The sequence below is a fragment of the Neomonachus schauinslandi genome, chromosome 6 (assembly GCF_002201575.2).
Source record: "Neomonachus schauinslandi chromosome 6, ASM220157v2, whole genome shotgun sequence".
NCBI classification, from domain to species: domain Eukaryota; kingdom Metazoa; phylum Chordata; class Mammalia; order Carnivora; family Phocidae; genus Neomonachus; species Neomonachus schauinslandi.
In genome coordinates this window covers 54,333,331-54,352,644 of record NC_058408.1, presented here as the reverse complement: position 1 = coordinate 54,352,644, position 19,314 = coordinate 54,333,331, and the positions used below count along the sequence as shown (strand labels likewise).

At 38.2% G+C, this 19,314-nt stretch overlaps 1 protein-coding gene across 4 annotated transcripts in view; it reads left to right on the top strand.

Annotated features, from left to right (window-relative positions):
* Nucleotides 1-19,314, top strand: part of DNM3 (dynamin 3) — a 576,371-nt gene that overhangs the window by 116,571 nt on the left and 440,486 nt on the right. The gene's annotated exons all lie outside the window — the stretch shown is intronic.

The following is a 19,314-nucleotide window of genomic DNA, read 5'->3' as shown; positions in this document are numbered from 1 at the left end:
GGACTTACTGCAATGCAAGCTCAAGTGATAGAGGTGTTGACAAGGTAGTGGGCAGCTGTTTTACCTAAAATATATATATATGATTTAGGATTTAGGATTGCTTAGGTTCCTGGGTATTATTTTTTTTCCCCAAATCCTTCAAAGTTTGGTTTCATCTTTCCAGTCTCATTTTTTTTTTTTTTTGGTGTGTGTTGTTCACTCAACCCTCTATTTCAGCAACAGTGAACATGCCATTTCTCAGGCTGTTCTTTCTTTCTTTTCTTTTTTTTTTAAAGATTTTATTTATTTATTTGAGACAGAGAGAATGAGAGACAGAGAGCATGAGAGGGAGGAGGGTCAGAGGGAGAAGCAGACTCCCTGCCGAGCAGGGAGCCCGATGCGGGACTCGATTCTGGGACTCCAGGATCATGACCTGAGCCGAAGGCAGTCGCTTAACCAACTGAGCCACCCAGGCGCCCCAGGCTGTTCTTTCTGTCTGAAATTCCTTCAGTCATTCTCTTTTCCTGATGCACTTCTGTTCTCTTGTGAAAAAGGTTGCAGGCAGGTGCCACCTCTTCTATAAGCCTTATCCAACATCCTCCTTCCCTTAATTATTTGTGCTTTTCCTTATGTTCCATAGCACTTTGCATAGACTTCTCTAATAACTCGCATCACTTTGTTCTGTAACTTCTTTATCTGTCTTACCTAGCAATCAGTAAGCTTTTATTTATTTATATTTAAATTCAGTTAATTAACATATAATATATTGGTTTCAGACGTTGAGTTCAGTGATTCATCAGTCTTATATAATACCCAGTGCTCATTACATCACATGTCTTCCTTAATGTCCATCACCCAGTTAATCAGTAAGCTTCTTGAAGGCAGAGGCCATTATAGTTGTAGCCAAGCACCTAAGTGTAACTCCTGTAAAATGGTAGACAATTGTATAACTGATCCTTGAATGAATTAATGGATCCTTCTCCATCTCCACTGAATTTGAGATCTTGTGAGATCCTACCCAGTATAAACTTAGTGGGTGAAAATACATTAGAAGTGGGTATTCTGCAGAAATTTAATGACATGAAATTTAGTACAGGCAAGTTAAATGGACCAGTAAATTTATTAGCTATTTTGAAGACCGTTATTTTACAATGTGAATTATCAAAAGAATTATTGGTTGTTTCTTTGCTGCTTCTGTAGAAGGCAAAGGAGTTTCTATAACTCTAATAGTAATACATCTACATTTTAAAATTATGGTTCTTTTCTCTTAGGGAGCTATAATTTGTATTTATCTTCATTAATAGCACCAGTTTTATAGTTAACATAGTCAATAAAACATTATTCTTTTAACTTGTTTTAATTCTCTTCATTCATAGAAGTAGTTATTATATCATGGCTTTTGGTAAGAAATGACTGTTGATTCTAGGCATTTAATAATAATCCTTTTTTGGGGGTACCTGGGTGGCTCAGTTGGTTAAGCATCTGCCTTCGGCTCAGGTTATGATCCCAGGGTGCTGGGATCAAGCCCCATGTCTGGCTCCCTGCTTAGCGGGGAGTCTGCTTCTCTCTCTCCCTCTGCTGCTCCCCCTGCTTGTGCTTTCTCTCTCTCTCTCTCTCTCTCTCTGTCAAATAAATAAATAAAATCTTTAAAAAAATGGTCCTTTTTTGGAGAGAAGGACTTCAAAGCTTTAAAACATTCAAATTTTAACTGTAAATAAAAATTGCCAGATAAGAGATAGTCTGCTTATTTAGTTTGTATTAGACGCAAATATCTAGAGGACTAACATATTTGTGCTCTCACACTCATATCTAGTTCCTGAAGATGTATTTCTTCAAATATATCATAGCTGAATGTAATATTTGCTATTATCTATAGATCACAAACTTGGCTGTTATTTTTCTCTTTATAATTATATGCCATATTCACACCTTCAATTATGATAATTATTTAGGTTTTAGAAGTTTAGGCAAATCATCTTGCACTTTCAGTGAAGCCAGTTATCTGAGCTTTAAATAGATGAGAACTTAGGGAAGCATTCAGTGTACCCTTTGCTCAACTCTATTTTTATTTACAGTACCTTTCTGCATCTTCATTTTTCTTACCTCATTTAAAAATTTTTTAACTAGAGGAATGCTAATAGCCAGGAATGATGTCCAGAAGATTCAGCTTTGAAAGAAATGTGTTCAGAATAAAAAGCATTGAATCCCTATTAAGCTTTTGTTTTAATTTTCTTTAGGGAAGTTTTGGATGTGGGGTTGAGTTTCTTCACTAATGTGGTCATTATCCTTTTTCATATATTCCAGTTTTTCAGTAAACACATTGAAGCATGGTTTCCAAAACTGCATGGAATACCTGTATGGTTTACACAGCACATTATTCTGAGGGACAGCTGCCCCTCATGTTCTGGACACTAAACTGCATTTAATGTAGTCTTAGGTCACACTAGTTTCTGGTAGGGATATTTTATTATTGGTTTATATTGAACTTGCCATCCTTTATAATTGCCAACTCTTTTCTTTTTTGTACTTGCCTGGATTCTCTACTTGTGTTACTGATTTAAGAGCAGGACTTTATATTTATTATGATGATAAATTTCTTTTGTTAAATTTCACTGATGGCTTCAGCCTCTTGAGAATTTTGGGTTGTGATTCTTTTTTCCAGCTTGTGTAGTTTCTCTTCTGGGTAATAAGCTTACCATTTTATTTCGCCCAAATCACAGGGGAAAGTAGTGCTTGTCACAACAGGGTCTGGGACCTTTTGAAGTAGCAAAGGACCTTGTTGCTCCTTATACATTCCGTAACCTTCTTTGGTTTCTGGGCGCCTCATATTATTCCTTGAAATCTTAAGATAGCAAAGTGACTGTCAGCCTTAATGCTCTTAAATCACTTTGCTGCTGAGTATTCTCACTGTTGAAATTCAGTTCCCTCTGGGCGCAGTGACATTTTATATCTGATCACCTTCTATTTCAATTAGCATGCTTGCTCATTTCTACGAGGGGAGTTTAGTCCTTGGTAATGAGTCCAGAAAATTCTAAACCACACCAGTAGAAAACACCACTGGAAGAAGGATGATTTTTTAATAAAAACATATTCTCATATTGTGGCATTTCAAGTAGCATGACTACAATTGAAAAAACTGGGGCAGTACTTTGTTATGTAATTTTTTTTTTGAGATAGCTAAAAATATGTGCTCAGCAGAGAATTAATGAATTATAGTAATTTGATGCTAAGCAGTTTGGTTTTAATTAGGGATATTTAGCTTACTAATAAAATGTCACCACAATTTGACACAAGCTGTTAGAACAGCTTAAATTGATATTATCTTTTTTAAACAGGTGGCTCAGCATGTTAAAATAACAATTTGAAGTGCATATATGGGTAATACTACTATGTAATAGCAACCTCCATCTTTGTTGTTCTAGTTGGGTAGACTCTAGGTTTTTACACTCTTTTGAATGGGTGCATTGCTGAATAAGTGTTATCTCTTAGCCAGGGAGAAGTTACCATAAATGTATTATTTGCATGAATGCACTGGGTAATGAACTGCTTAAAGGCATGGAAGCTATGTACAGCTGTACTTAAGAAAATTTGACAAATATTCATTTATAAAACATGGTGCATCTGATCATTTCAAAAAGAAGATAATGTTCTAAAATAAGATCCTAACTTTCATAGTTACAGAGAACAATTATGAAAGAACTAATTTTTTCAGTATATACTGAATGCATTTTTTATTTCAGTCGATGTGGCAGATATAGAGGAAGCAGAGATGAATATGAGATAATCTTGGACCTATAGGAACCCATAGACCAGAAGGGGAGTCAGAGACTTAAATAGCAAATGTGGCCAATAAAATGAGAAAGCTACTATCATAGCCACAATGATAACAATAATCATAACCATATCTAATAGGAGATTTTAGAGGAGAGATACCTGAGGTGAGGGACATGGGTAGCATCAAATGAAAACTTTTTGTTGAGGAGATGCTTAAGTGGAATCTGAATGAATAGAAGCTAGCCAGGTGAAAGGGTGTGTGTGTGTGTGTATGTATTTTGTGCAGGCATGCGTGTAAATGTGTGTGGAGGTGTCTGTGTGTTTGGAAGAACAAAGGAAAGGAGTGGGAAGTGAGTTGGAATAAAAGCTTGGAGGTGAGAAACATACTGAAGTTGCTGGAGTGTATAGTGATTATGTGTGTGAGAGATTGGGGTGGGGTACATGAGGAGCTTGTAGACAAAAGAGAACTTTCAAAGGTGTTGGAACAAGGGGATGGTATAGTCAGCTTTACATGTTGAATGGATTGCTGTGATGATAATGGGGAAAGTAGACTGAACGGAACAAGACTCAGGGCACAATTGTGGAATAAGCTGTCCAGGTGAGAGATGATGAGGGCTTCCCTTACTTGGCATTTGCGGTTGGGATTTGAGGGGAGGCAAGAAATTTTTAGAAAGTAAAATCAGATAGATATACCTATATGACATATCTTTTGTTAGGTTCACTTCTAGGCATCATAGTTTCTGTTAATATTATAAATTATATATTTCTAAAATTATGTTTTCTAATTAATTCTCATGATGAAATATTATGTGGAAGTATATCTAGTGCACTGCGCCTCTGTGTGTTAGCATGAATGAGTCTTATAAGTGCAATGTTGAATGAATAAGCAAGTCCCAGGGAAAGGACTTCATTTTTTTAAGCTCAAAAACAAGCCAAACTAAACAATGTTTAGAGGTACATGCATATGAAATAAACCAATATAGGAAAGGAAAACCTAAAAAGAAAATAAAGGATAATGGTTATTTTTCATGGAAGGGGAGATAAGGAAAAGGATATGGAATGGGGAAGTGCATAGGAGGGTAGAAAGGTAGAATGCAGTCTCAATAACAATGTATTAACTATTTGACCATCCAGATGTGTCATCATACTGAAAACTGATTTGAAAATATGCTCTATTATTATTTGTGACTTATTTCACAACAATAAGCCCTCTTAGTAATTTCACTGTTAGAAGACCCCATCCAAAATAACTGCATCCTGGGGCACCTGGTAGATGAGTCTTGTTTATCCATTCTGTCATTCTGGCTTTTGATTGGAGTGGTTAGTCCATTTACATTCAAAGTAATTATTGATATATATTTGTTGTCATTGTATTACTTGTTTTGTGGTTGTTTCTGAAGATTTTCTCTGATACTTTCTTGTCTTTCTCTCTTTCATGGTTTGCTGGTTTTCCTTAGTGATATATTTGGATTTCTTTGTCTTTATTCTTTGCATATTTATTAGTAGTGTTTGATTTTTGGTTACCATTATTTGTATATAACCTCTTCTGTATATAAAGTTGGTGGTTGTTTAAGTTTGAACCCATTCTTTTCTTCTCTCCTCCCCACATTTTAGGTATATGGTATCATATATTACATCCTTTTATTTTGTGTGTTCCTAGACTGATTTTTGACAGAAATATTCATTTTTACTGCTTTTGTGTTCCTTACCTTCATAATGTCATTTTTGGTCTTCCCTTTCCACTCAGAGAGTCCCCTTTAATATTTCTTGCAGGGCTGGTTTAGTGGTCATGAACTCATTTAGTTTTTGTTTGTCTCTCCTTCTATTCTGAATGATAGCCTTGCTGGATAGAGTATTCTTGGATACAGATTTTTCCCATTCAGCACCTTGAATATATCATGGCACTCTCTTCTAGCTTGGGAAGTTTCTGCTGTAAAACCTGCTGATAGCCTTGTGGTGTTTCCTTTGTATGTACCTGTTTTCCTTTTTCTTGCTGCTCTTAATATATTTGATATCATTATATTTTGCCATTTTAATTACAATATGTCCTGGTGTGGATCTGCTTTTGTTGATTTTGTTTGGGGTTCTCTGTGATTCCTGTATCTGGATATCTGTTTCTTTCCCTAGATTATGGAAGTTTTCATCTGTTATTTCTTCAAATAAATTTTCTGCTCCCTTAGCTCTCTTTTCTTCTTCTGGGACTCCTATAATATGAATTTTTTTTACATTTGATGGAGTCACTGAGTTCCCTAAGTCTATTCTCATTTAGCATAATTCTTGTTTCTCTCCTTTGTTCAGCTTGATTACTTTTCATTACTGTCTTCTAGGTCATTAATTCATTCCTCTGCTTCTTCTAGCCTGCTGTTCTTTCAATCAAGTGTGTTTCTCATTTCTTTTTTTGAGTCCTTTATCTCTGCTATGTTATTCCTTATCTCTGTGTTAATGGTCTCACTGATGTCCTCCATTCTTTTCTCGAGTCCAGGGAGTATCCTTATGATCATTGCTTTAAATTCTCCATCAGGGCGCCTGGGTGGCTCAGTCGTTAAGCGTCTACCTTCAGCTCAGGTCATGATCCCAGGGTCCTGGGATCGAGTCCCACATCGGGCTCCCTGCTCGGCGGGAAGCCTGCTTCTCCCTCTCCCACTCCCCCTGCTTGTGTTCCTGCTCTCGCTGTCTCTCTCTGTCAAATAAATAAAATCTTTAAAAAAAAAAAACATTCTCCATCAGGCATGTTACTTGTATCTGTTTTGCTTAGATGTCCAGCTATGACCTTGTCCTGTTCTTTCATTTAGGACAAATTTCTTGGTCTTCTAATTTTATCTAAGTCTCTGTGTCTGTTTCTCTGTGTTGGAAAAGACAGCTATGTCTCTTGTTCTTGAGGGTAATGGCTTTCTGAAGAAGCAGTCCTGTAGTGCCCTGCAGTATAGTGTCCCTTGTTTCCCAGGCCTGGTGCTTCTGGGAGTGTCTCCCAAGTGCACTGTATGCACTCTGCTATTGTGTCCTGGTCACTTTATCCTTCAGGCCAGTTGTCTGTGGCTCTCTTTGCTTGTTATGGGCAATGTTTGTCCTTGGCCTGAATGTGGTGAGTTTTAAAAGGTGTGTTCTGATCTACTTGTGAAATAAGAACTATCACCACTGGTGCCAGAACTGAGGTCCTGCAAAACTCATGGTTTGGGATACAGTGTGGGCAGGGGTTTGATTGGTCTTCTGGGGAAGGGGCCTGCCTCCCTGGGACTGAGGCAAGTGTGACTGGAAGTTCTTCCGGAATGAGGGGGTGGAGCTTGGTGTAAGCAAGTTAGGTAGCTATTGTTGGTGCTGTGTTGGTTTCCACAGGTCACTCTGTGGTTATGCTGAGGGATAGGGCAAGTAAATGGTACCTGCTAGTTTCTTTGTTCCCAGAGGAGTCTCTCTGTGAATGCTGCTTCTCTGGGACTTGCTCTGAGAAGAGTAAATAACCTTCCCACTGTGTGCTCCAGGTGCTCTTCAGATCACTGTTTCCACACTTGTATGTCCACAGGCTGTTTGCCCTGCCTTTTCTCCAAGAGCAGCCCCAATGTCCTCTGAGCTCTCCCAGAGCCAAGCATGCTGACCTTTAAAAGTCCAGGCTTTAAGCCCCACTGGTTGCAAGAACTCACGAAATTCAGGCCCTCTTGCTTTCCAAGCCAATTGCTGTGGGGATTTGTTTTCCCCATGCACTCCCTTTATGCTAGTCTGTCTCTCGCCCTTCTCTGTGACTGCAGCGCCCTCCTCACCACCACAGCCACAATCTAGTTCTCTCCCAAACTGGGTTTCCACATTTCCTACCTACTTCAATGTGGTCTCTTCTCTGCCTTTAGTTGTAGAGTTTATTCTGCCAGTCTTCATGAGGTATTTAGGATGATTTGATAGTTACCTAGTTGTGTTCATGGAACAAGGTGAGCCTAAGGTCCTCCTACTCTGCTGCCATCTTCCCCTCCCAATAGCCTACATTCTTTATATGATTAGTATGGAATGGACACTGTGCAAATGTTTTATGTGCAACATCTCATTTAACATTTATCCACAAAGAGGGGTACATTCTGTTTCTTACACTCCTCCATAAATGCTTTATGTTTTCATTCATTCCATAAATATATTTTTTTAATGGGTATTTTGTTATTATTTGCCCAGCTGGTTTACCCCCAATTCTCATTTGACTTTTCATTTTGTACTTTTGTTATCATTTTTTAAAAGATTTTATTTATTTATTTGAGAGAGAGAAAGAGAGAAAGAGAAAGCACGAGTGATGAGGAGGGGCAAAGGGAGAGGGAGAAGTAGACTCCCTGCTGATCAGGGAGCCTGATGTGGGGCTCCATCCCAGGACCCTGAGATCACAATCTGAGCTGAAGGCAGACATTTAACTGACTGAGCCACCCAGGTGCCCCTGTTTGTAGAAAACTTTAAATGTTCTCTTGGCTCTTCTTGGTTTTTGCCCAATTCTCTCTATCCTCCTAAATCTACTCAGACTCAGCTCTTTCCAGAAATCCTTTACAGACCACCCCAGCCTAAAGACTCTTCCCTTTGCTATATCCTCATAGCACAAGGTACTCCATTTATTTGTCAATTACTTATGACAGTGTTTTCTATCTTGAAATCTTATTTAAATCTTTTGCTTAATTTTCACAACTTTGTCTTTTTTTTCTAACTTGGGTAAGTTCTTCAAGATTATGAATGATAGCTTAACACTTCATGTCCCCTATAGTTTCTTAATAAGTAATAGATTTTTATCTGGCCAGAAAACTCAACTCTCATTTGAAAGGAAATATTATATTACAGAATGGAAAACAATCACAATTTTATAACCTAAGAAGCATAATATGTAATTGAAAGCTGTTTAAAAGGAAATAGAAAACCTTATCACAAAAGCTAGAACAGGTTTTGGGAGACTGAAAATATATTTTTGTGGTATTAAACTTCTTACTAAAATGAAGTCCAGGGAGCAATAACATACTCTCAAGAGTGTTATCCAGAGCTACTCTCTATAACTGATTAGACCAGAATGGGAGGAGATGGCTTATAAAAAGATCCTACAGAGATTGTGCAGAAAAAGATTTTGCTCCACAGTGCTGATTCATACTGAATGAGGAAAAGATATTGGAAATTCTAAAATGCTCAAAGAGACTTTCAAGGCCTCATGAGTCTTTGAAAAATAGTGAAGTATTCACTTTTAACTCAGAATTATCCATTCTTTCACTCATTTTTAAAAAAAATCATTCCTGTATCCTTAAGGAATGTTACATTGAAGATGTAGCAGGTACAGTCCCTACTCTCTAGATACTTTCATTATTGCATTGGAGATAAGATACATAAACAGTGACTATGCTATGTAATACATGCTATGTGAATGTTCTTAAACATGTTACTTTGAGTGGAGAATCTAAGGTTCTTTCTGCCTGTAAAATCACATGAGTAGTACATTCACAGAGTCCTAAAAAATTCAGAGGAGAAAAGCGTTTCTCACAGTCAAGGAGTAATCAAAGAAAGTTTTTAGTAGAAATGATATTTATATAGGAACTTGTTAGGTAATGTTTTGATAGGTACAGATTATAATCATGATAATGCTAGAAACCATTTTTTGTTTGTTATACAGGAGCCAATACTAGGTACTTTAAGTAAACCTGTGAGGAACAGGGTCGAGTTATCTGTGAATGCCCTAAAATTACACCAAAATTTTTGTGTATATGTAAATTTGTACATTTTTATAGGGAAAAGTTTCCAGGGTCTCCAGAAACACGAACCGTGGTAGAGAGGGTAGCCCATGTAATTCCTGGTCTTTGAAAAATGCCCACGTAGGTGGAAAGAAGGAACTCTTGAGAATAAAGAAGTGAAAATCTGAGAATTGGAAGCTCCAAGGAGGGAGGAGCTTGAAGTAATGAGAAACAATTGGTATAAGATAGAATGTCTGGATTTAAATCCTAGACTACCACCCCCCTAACTGTGTGACCTTAGAGAATTTATTTAATCTCTCTGAAACTAAGACCTCTGCTATCTAGGTTAGCTGTTACATATTTATTTAAAATTTCTTTGAATATTTTTAGAAGAGCTTACTATGTGTTAAATCCTTTAATTCATTTATTCTTTGATGTGATATAAATTTGTTGAGCTCATATAACCAGCCACTGGGAGAACTTTGGTAAAAGAAGCAGAATTGGCCATGTTCTTTTCCTCACAGCAACTTATGAAAGAGACTCCATTTATAGAGGTAGGAACTGAAGTATGGGCAAGTTAAAAAACTTTCCAAGTCACATGATGAAGAAATGGCAGAACCTGCAAACTCAGGTCTGACTCCAGAGTCTTAATCAGTCATGTTCTTGACTACAGAATACTGTACAGGCATAGATAACTGCAAAAATGTTAACAAGGGGAAACCTACTTTACCTTAGGGATGACTTACATGTAGATTACTTGGTTTAAAGAGGAAGGTTGCAGCTATTTTTTTTTTTAAAGATTTTATTTATTTATTTGGCAGAGAGACTGTGCACACAAGCAGGGGGAGAAGCAGGCAGAGGGGGAGCGAGAAGCAGGCTCTCCTTGGACAGGGAGCCTGATGTGAGACTTGATCCCAGGACCCTTGGATCATGACCTGAGCCAAAGGCAGATGCTTAACCGACTGAGCCATCCAGGTGCCCCAGGATGCAGTTATTTTGGATGGGCTCTTCTAACATAATGAAATTACTAAGAGGGCTTATCAAATAATAGAACATATTTTCAAATCAGTTTTCAGTATGATGACACATCTGGATGGTCAAATAGTTAATACATTGTTATTGAGACTGCATTATTCATTGTGATCCATGAAATATATTCATATTTCAAGACCCTCTAAAATGAGTGCACTTGTTTTCCAAGCCAGATAATTTTTTTTCTCATGTATTTTTTACCGATTGTTTTTTTCCAACTCCTTTAATTTTATGTTTTGTAAAAGTTATTGATTATCCCCATGTTTGAGCTCATTTTATTTTATTTATTTTTTATTTTTCAAGAAATATTTATTCGTTGGAGAGAGAGAGAGTGAGAGAGTGAGGGGCAGAGCGGGAGGGAGAGGAAGAGAAACCCAAGAGACTCCCCACTGAGCCTGGGGCCTGATGCAGGGCTCAATCTCACGACCCTGAGATCATGACCTGAGCTGAAACCAAGAGTCAGACGCTTAACCAACTGAGCCACCCAGGCGCCCCTGAGCTCATTTTAAAGGAGGTGAGTGAATAAAATCTTAAAAAAAAAATCCAAAAAACAAAAAATGGGGGTACCTGGGTGGCTCAGTTGGTTGGGTGTCCAGCTCTTGATTTTGGCTTGGGTCATGACCTCAGGGTTGTGGAATCAAGCCCCGCATCAGGCTCCACTCTCAGCATGGAGTTGGCTTGGGATTCTCTCTCTCCTTCTCCCTCTGCCCTTCCCCCTGCTTGTGCTCTTTCTCAAATAAATATATTTTTAAAAATATTTTATTTGTTTATTTGAGAGTGAGAGAGAGAGAGAGAGGGAGAACATGAGGAGGGAGTGGACAGAGGGAGAGGGAGAAGCAGACTCCCCACTGACCAGGGAGCCCGATATAGGACTCGATCCCAGGACCCTGGGGCCATGATCTGACGAGATCGGGCGCGTTCAGGGTGGTATGGCCGTAGACTGGGGCCATGATCTGAGCTGAAGGCAGAGGCTTAATCGACTGAGCCACGCAAGTGCCCCTCAAATAAATAAATAAATAAAATCTTAAAAAAAAATAAAGGAGGTGAGTGTTCTTGTGAGAAAGTTTTCTATTACTTAAATTCCTATTGAGATAATTGGTGACTGTTGTAGCTAAGTATTAATTTACATGCAATCTAACTTGGAAAAACTGTAGTACTGAGTTTCAGATCAGAACTTTATTTTTTCTCTATAGATATATTTCTGTTAGCATCATTTAAGCTGACCACATAATGCATTGGGTTTGCTAAGTGCTGGATGTTCTTATAAAATCCCTTAGCATTAAAACAAAAATCACTCAAAGAAGACCTTAAAATATTTTACATTTACTTATCTTCATTTAGATAATTAATACACTAATCAACCTGTTCTATTGAGTTTTCTTCACAGGGACAACTTAGTTTTTCTTTTTTTTTTTTTAAGTTTTCAAGAACTGGTTGAATTGACTATTGTCTGAGTCATAGAATAATTTTTGTAATTTGTGAAAGAAAGGCATCTTTTTTTTAACTCTAAGAAAGAACACTATTTTTTCACTTTATTTATTTTTTAATTCAGTTAGCCAACATTTAAGTACATCATTAGTTTCAGATGCAGTGCTCAACAATTCATCAGTTGCGTATAACACCCAGTGCTCATCACATCACATAAAGGCATCTTGGCAGAAGAAGTTACTTTTCATTTTAGTTTTATGCCATCAATTGTGAATATAGGCATACCTTAGAGATATTGCAGGGTTTAGTTCCAGAGCACTGCAGTAAAGTAGATATCACAATAAAGTGAGTCAAATGAATTTTTTGGTTTCCCAGTGAATATAAAAGTTATGTTTACACTATGCTATAGTCTGTTATGTGTGCACTAGCATTATATCTAAAAAACCAGTGTACATACCTTAATTTAAAAATATTTTATTGCTAAAAATGCTAACCATCATCTGAGTTTGCAGCAAGTTGTAATCATTTTGTTGGTGGAGGGTCTAGCCTGTATGTTGATGACCGCCGACTGATCAGGGTGGTGGTTGCTGAAGGTTGAGGTGGACGTGGCAATTTCTCAAAACAAGACAACAGTGAAGTTTGCCACATCAATTGACTCTTTCAGGAAAAATTTCTCTGTAGCATTTTATCTGCAGTAGTCAATTCTCTCAAACCCTGCTGTGGCTTTTTTTTTTTTTTTTAGATTTTTTAATTTATTTGACAGAGAGAGACACAGCAAGAGAGGGAACACAAGCAGGGGGAGTGGGAGAGGGAGGAGAGAGAGAATCCTGGTGCGGGGCTCGATCCTAGGACCCTGGGATCATGATCTGAGCCGAAGGCAGATGCTTAACGACTGAGCCACCCAGGGGCCCCCTGCTGTGGCTTTATCAACAAAGTTTATGTAGTATTCTAAGTCCTTTGTTGTCATTTCAACAATTTTCATGGCATCTTCTCCAGGAGTGAAGAAACCACTTTCTTTGCACATCCATAAGAAGCAACTCCTTGTCCATTAAAGTTTTGTCATCAGATTGCAGCAATTCAGTCCCATCTTCAAACTCCACTTCTCATTGTAGTTCTCTTGCTATTTCTATCACATCTGCAGTTACTTCTGCTACTGAAGTCTCTAACCCCTCAAGTCATCCATGAGGGTTGGAATCAACTTCCAAACTCCTGTTAATGGTGATGTTTTGTTTTCTTCCCATGAATCACAAATGTTCTTAATGTCATCTGGAATGGTGAATCCTTTCCAGAAGGTTTTCAGTTTACTTTGCCCAGATCCCTCAGAGGAATCACTATCTGTGGCAGCTCTAGCCTCACAAAGTTTATTTCTTAAATTTTGACTTGAAAGTCAAAGTGATTCCTTGATCCATGGACTGCAGCATGGATTTTGTGTTAGCAGTCATGGAAACAGCATGAATCTTGTCCATCTCCATCAGAGCTCTAGGGTGATCAGGTATACTGTCAATGAGCAGTAATATTTTGAAAGGAATCTTTTCTTCTGAGCAGTAAGTCTCAACAATGGGCTTAAAATATTCAGTAAACCATGTTGTAAACAGATGATGTACTGTTATATAGACTTTGTTGTTCCATTTCTAGAGCACAGGCAGAGTAGATTTAGCATACTTCTTAAGGGCCCTAGAGTTTTCAGGATGGTAAATGAGCATTGGCTTCAACTTAAAGTCATCAGCTGCATTAGCCCCTAATAAGAGAGTCAGTGTGTCCTTTGAAGCTTTGTAGTCATTGACTTATCTCTAGCAATGAAAGTCCTACATGGCCTCTTGTTCCAATGGAAGACTGCTTCATCTACACCGAAAATCTGTTGTTTAAAGAAGCCACCTTCATTAATTATCTTAGCTCAGTCTTCTGGATAATTTGCTGCAGTTTCTATATCAGCACTTGCTGCTTTACTTTGCATTTGAATGTTATGGAGAGGGCTTCTTTCCTTACATCTCATGAACCAACCTCTGCTGGCTTCAGACTTTTCTTGTGCAGCTTCCTCACTTCTCTGAGCCTTCACAGAATTGAAGAGAGTTGGGGCCTGGCTCTGGATTAGGCTTTGACTTAGGGAAATGTAATGGCTGGTTTGATGTTCTGTCCAGACCATTACAACTTTCTTCATATCAGCAATGACACCCTTTCACTTTTTTTTTTTTAAAGATATTTATTTATTTATTTATTTGTTTGTTTGTTTGACAGAGAGAGACACAGCGAGAGAGGGAACACAAGCAGGGGGAGTGGGTAAGGGAGACGCAGGCCTCCCGCTGAGCAGGGAGCCCGATGTGGGGCTTGATTCCAGGACCCTGGGATCATGACCTGAGCCCAAGGCAGACGCTTAATGACTGAGCCACCCAGGCGCCCTACCCTTTGCTTTCTTACCATTCACGTGTTTATTGGAGTAGCACTTTTAATTTACTTCAAGAACTTTTCCTTTGCATTCACAACTTGGATGTCTGGAGCAAGAGACCTAGCTTTTGCCCTGTCTCAGCTTTTGGCATGCCTTCCTCACTGAGTTTAATCATTTCTAGCTTTTGATTTAAAGTGAGAGGCATGTGACTCTTACTTGAACACTTATAGAGGCCTAATCTCAATATTGTGTCTCAGGGAATAGGGAGGCCCAAGGAGAGGGAAAGACACAGGGGGACGGCCAGCGTATTGAGCAGTCAGGATATACAATGTTTATTAAGTTGGCTGTCTTTTATGTCTGTGGTTCATGGCATGCCAAAACAATTACAATAGTAACATCAAAGATCACCGATCACAGATCATCATAACAAATATAATAAAGAAAAGTTTGAAATATTGTAAGAATTACCAAAATGTGACACAAAGACATGAAGTGAGAAAATGCTGTTGGAAAAGTGGTGTCAATGGCCATGCTTAATAGAGATTTTGCCACAAACCTTCATTTGTAAATAGAACGTCATCTGCAAAGTGAAGTAAAGCAAAGCACAATAAAATGAAGTATTCTTGTATCATGTCCAGGAATTTTCATGAATTCAAGATACAATATTTATTTTTATTTGTTCAGACTTTTGTTGTAAAACTATGTCTTCTTATTATCAAGCTGTACCATACTGGCTAGTTAGGTAGTGCTTGGGCCATAGTTGATAAATATTTTTGTATGATCCCCAACAACATTGAACTGATTGCTTGCATGAAAGAGTTTAGAGGAGATGTACCTCCCTGTTATAAGAGTCTGTAATTTTGTTAAAGTTTAATGCATTTAGCAGAGCAGACATCCATGGGAAAATTCTTATGCTTTTAGCTCAACATTTTGTGTGTGTATGTACAAGCTTGGGGTGGAGGAGGAAACCTTTTCTGAGTAATATTGTGAAGACGGCTATTGGTAGAGATTAAAATATTAGATTGTTTTGTAGAAATTTACAAGGTGGTTTTAAAATTCGTAGGAAATGCAAAGAACCCAGAATAGCCAAAACAACTTTAAAACATAATAACGAAGTTGGAGAATAAACACTACCTGATTTTAATAATGATTATAAAACTGCAATAATTAAGATTGTGTGACATTAGCATAAAGATAGACAAATAGGCCAGTGGAACAGAATAAAGTTCTGGACCTACAGGTACACAGACAACTCATTTTTGTTAAAGGTGCAAAAGCAATTCGTTGGAAAGAGTAGAATTTTTAACAAATGGTATTGGATAAATTGAATATTCATATGTAAAAAGTGAACTTCTATTCATACCTTTTACCATAGGCAAAAGTTAAGTTGGCTCTGTTTCTAGCTGAGCTTCATGACCTTCAAGAATTTGTCATGAAGGAGCGCCTGGGTGGCTCATCTGTTAAGTGTCTGCCTTTGGCTGGGTCATAATCTCAGGGTTCTGGGATCGAGCCCTGCATGAGGCTCCCTGGTGCGCGAGGAGTTGAGTTGGCTTCTTCCTCTATCTCTCCCCCCACTCCTCATTTGTGCTCTGTCTCTCAAATAAATAAATAAATAAATAAATAAATAAATAAATTTGTCATGAAGACATTTGAGGAGCTTATCTAATACACTAAGATCTTTTTTTAAAAAAAGATTTTATTTATTCATTTGAGACACAGAGATACAGAGAGAGAGAGAGAGCATGAGCAGAGGGAGAGGCAGAGAGAGAGGGAGAAGCAGGCTCCCTGCTGAGCAGTGAGCCCGATGTGAGGCTCAATCCCAGGACTCTGGGATCATGACCTGAGCCGAAGGCAGATGCTTAAACATCTGAGCCACCCAGGCGCCCCCCTAAGATCTTATAAAATATTTAGATGGCATGCTTACAACTTGTGCATAGAAGTGCATACTCATGGAAAAGGTTTTTGGTCAAGCAGTTAAGATATAATGTATCTAGCAATGTATATTGTAGCTCAGATATTTTCTTTGAGAATATTTTTTTAGTTACATGTTTATATATTTGTAGTTCTGATATGATTACTACTAAAACCTCATTTATAAACTTCATCCCTTGTGTATAAGATTTCAGGTGAAAATAATTTCATTTTGCAAATTAGACTTTGGATTGTATTTTTTGTATTGAAATTTGATTACTTTAATTTTCATGGTGAAGTCTAGTCATTTCAATTTTAATTACTCTATAAATTTTTACTTGGGAGATTACCTTATTTTTTGTGTTATTAAAACAAGGAATGACATTGCATCATTTGCTGTTTCTGAATTTTTATATTCAATTATTTTTTTTAAAGGTTTATTTTATTTATTTTAGAGAGAGAGTGACTGCGAGTGGGTTGAGGGGCAGAAGGAGAGGGGGAGAGAGAATGCTCAAGCAGACTCCTGCTGAGCTCAGAGCCTGTTGTGGGGCCTGATCCCAGGACCTGAGATCATGACCTGAGCTGAAACCAAGAGTCAGCTGCCCAATTGACTGAGCTCCCCAGGCTCCCCTATTCAATTCTTCTTCTTTTTTTTTTTTTTAATTCTTATGTTAATCCCCATACATTACATAATTAGTTTTAGATGAAGTGTTCCATGATTCATTGTTTGTGCATAACACCCAGTGCTCCATGCAGAATGTGCCCTCCTCAATACCCACCACCAGGCTAACCCATCCTCCCACCCCCCTCCCCTCTAGAACCCTCAGTTTGTTTTCCAGAGTACATCGTCTCTCATGGTTCGTCTACCCCTCCGATTTCCCCTGCTTCATTCTTCCCCTCCCGCTACCTTCTTCTTCTTCTTTTTTTTTTCTTAACATATATTGCATTATTTGTTTCAGAGGTACCGATCTGAGATTCAACAGTCTTGCACAATTCACAGCGATTACCAGAGCACATACCCTCCCCAGTGTCTATCACCCAGTCACCCCATCCCTCCCACCCCACCCCCCACTCCAGCAACCCTCAGTTTGTTTCCTGCAATTAAGAATTCCTCATATCAGTGAGATCATATGATACATGTCTTTCTCTGTTTGACTTATTTCACTCAACATAATACCCCCCAGTTCCATCCACGTCGTTGCAAATGGCAAGATCTCATTCCTTTTGATGGCTGCATAATATTCCATTGTATATATATACCACATCTTCTTTATCCATTCATCTGTTGATGGACATCTTGGCTCTTTCCACAGTTTGGCTATTGTGGACATTGCTGCTATAAACATCGGGGTGCACGTACCCTTTCGGATCCCTACATTTGTATCTTTGGGGTAAATACCCAGTAGTGCAATTGCTGGATCATATGGTAGCTCTATTTTCAACTTTTTGAGGAACCTCCATACAGTTTTCCAGAGTGGCTGCACCAGCTTGCATTCCCACCAACAGTGTAGGAGGGTTCCCCTTTCTCCGCATCCCGCCAACATCTGTCGTTTCCTGACTTGTTAATTTTAGCCATTCTGACTGGTGTGAGGTGGTATCTCACTAAGGTTTTGATTTGGATTTCCCTGATGCCGAGCGATGTTGAGCACTTTTTCATGTGTCTGTTGGCCATTTGGATGTCTTCTTTGGAAAAATGTCTGTTCATGTCTTCTGCCCATTTCTTGATTGGATTCTTTGTTCTTTGGGTGTTGAGTTTGATGAGTTCTTTATAGATTTTGGATACTAGCCCTTTATCTGATATGTCATTTGCAAATATCTTCTCCCATTCTGTTGGTTGTCTTTTGGTCTTGTTGACTGTTTCCTTTGCTTTGCAAAAGCTTTTTATCTTGATAAAGTCCCAATAGTTCATTTTTGCCCTTGCTTCCCTTGCCTTTGGCGATGTTTCTAGGAAGAAGTTGCTTCGGCTGAGGTCAAAGAGGTTGCTGCCCGTGTTCTCCTTTAGGATTTTGATGGACTCCTGTCTCACATTGAGGTCTTTCAACCATTTGGAGTCTATTTTTGTGTGTGGTGTAAGGAAATGGTCCAGTTTCATTCTTCTGCATGTGGCTATCCAATTTTCCCAACACCATTTGTTGAAGAGACTGTCTTTATTCCATTGGACATTCTTTCCTGCTTTGTCAAAGATGAGTTGACCATAGAGTTGAGGGTCCATTTCTGGGCTCTCTATTCTGTTCCATTGATCTATGGGTCTGTTTTTGTGCCAGTACCATGCTGTCTTGATGACGACAGCTTTGTAATAGAGCTGGAAGTCCGGAATTGTGATGCCGCCGGCTTTGCTTTTCTTTTTCAACATTCCTCTGACTATGCGGGGTCTTTTCTGGTTCCATACAAATTTTAGGATGATTTGTTCCATTTCTTTGAAAAAAGTGGATGGTATTTTGATGGGGATTGCATTGAATGTGTAGATTGCTCTAGGTAGCATTGACATCTTCACAATATTTGTTCTTCCAATCCATGAGCATGGAACGTTTTTCCATTTCTTTGTGTCTTCCTCAATTTCTTTCATGAGTATTTTATAGTTTTCTGAGTACAGATCCTTTGTCTCTTTGGTTAGATTTATTCCTAGGTATCTTATGGTTTTGGGTGCATTTGTAAATGGGATCGACTCCTTAATTGCTCTTTCTTTTGTCTTGTTGTTGGTGTATAGGAATGCCACTGACTTCTGTGCATCCTATTCAATTATTCTTAAATATTATTATAATAACGTACTTATTTGAAAACCTCTTTTTTATATTTTCAGTTTCTAAATTTCACTAATTATTGGGAGGAGGCAAAAAGAGCCTTGGGTAGTCAAACTTAATATTGCAAAGTCTATGATCTAAAGCTCTTGTATTATACGGTTGTGGGCTTATTCTGGACTTTTTCATTTCTTTAGACTCAGACCATACACATTAGGTTACTGGACTTTTCATTCTAGAGTAAAACAAAGCTGCAAGTTAGAATGGGAATGTTCTTAAAACAGAATTTGCTAACAGTAAGAAGTGACAATTATAAACCTGATTGCAAGCGAAGAGACACAAAAAAATGCGTAAGAAAGCTAAAGCAGTACACTGAAACTGATGTGACACCGTATGTTAACTA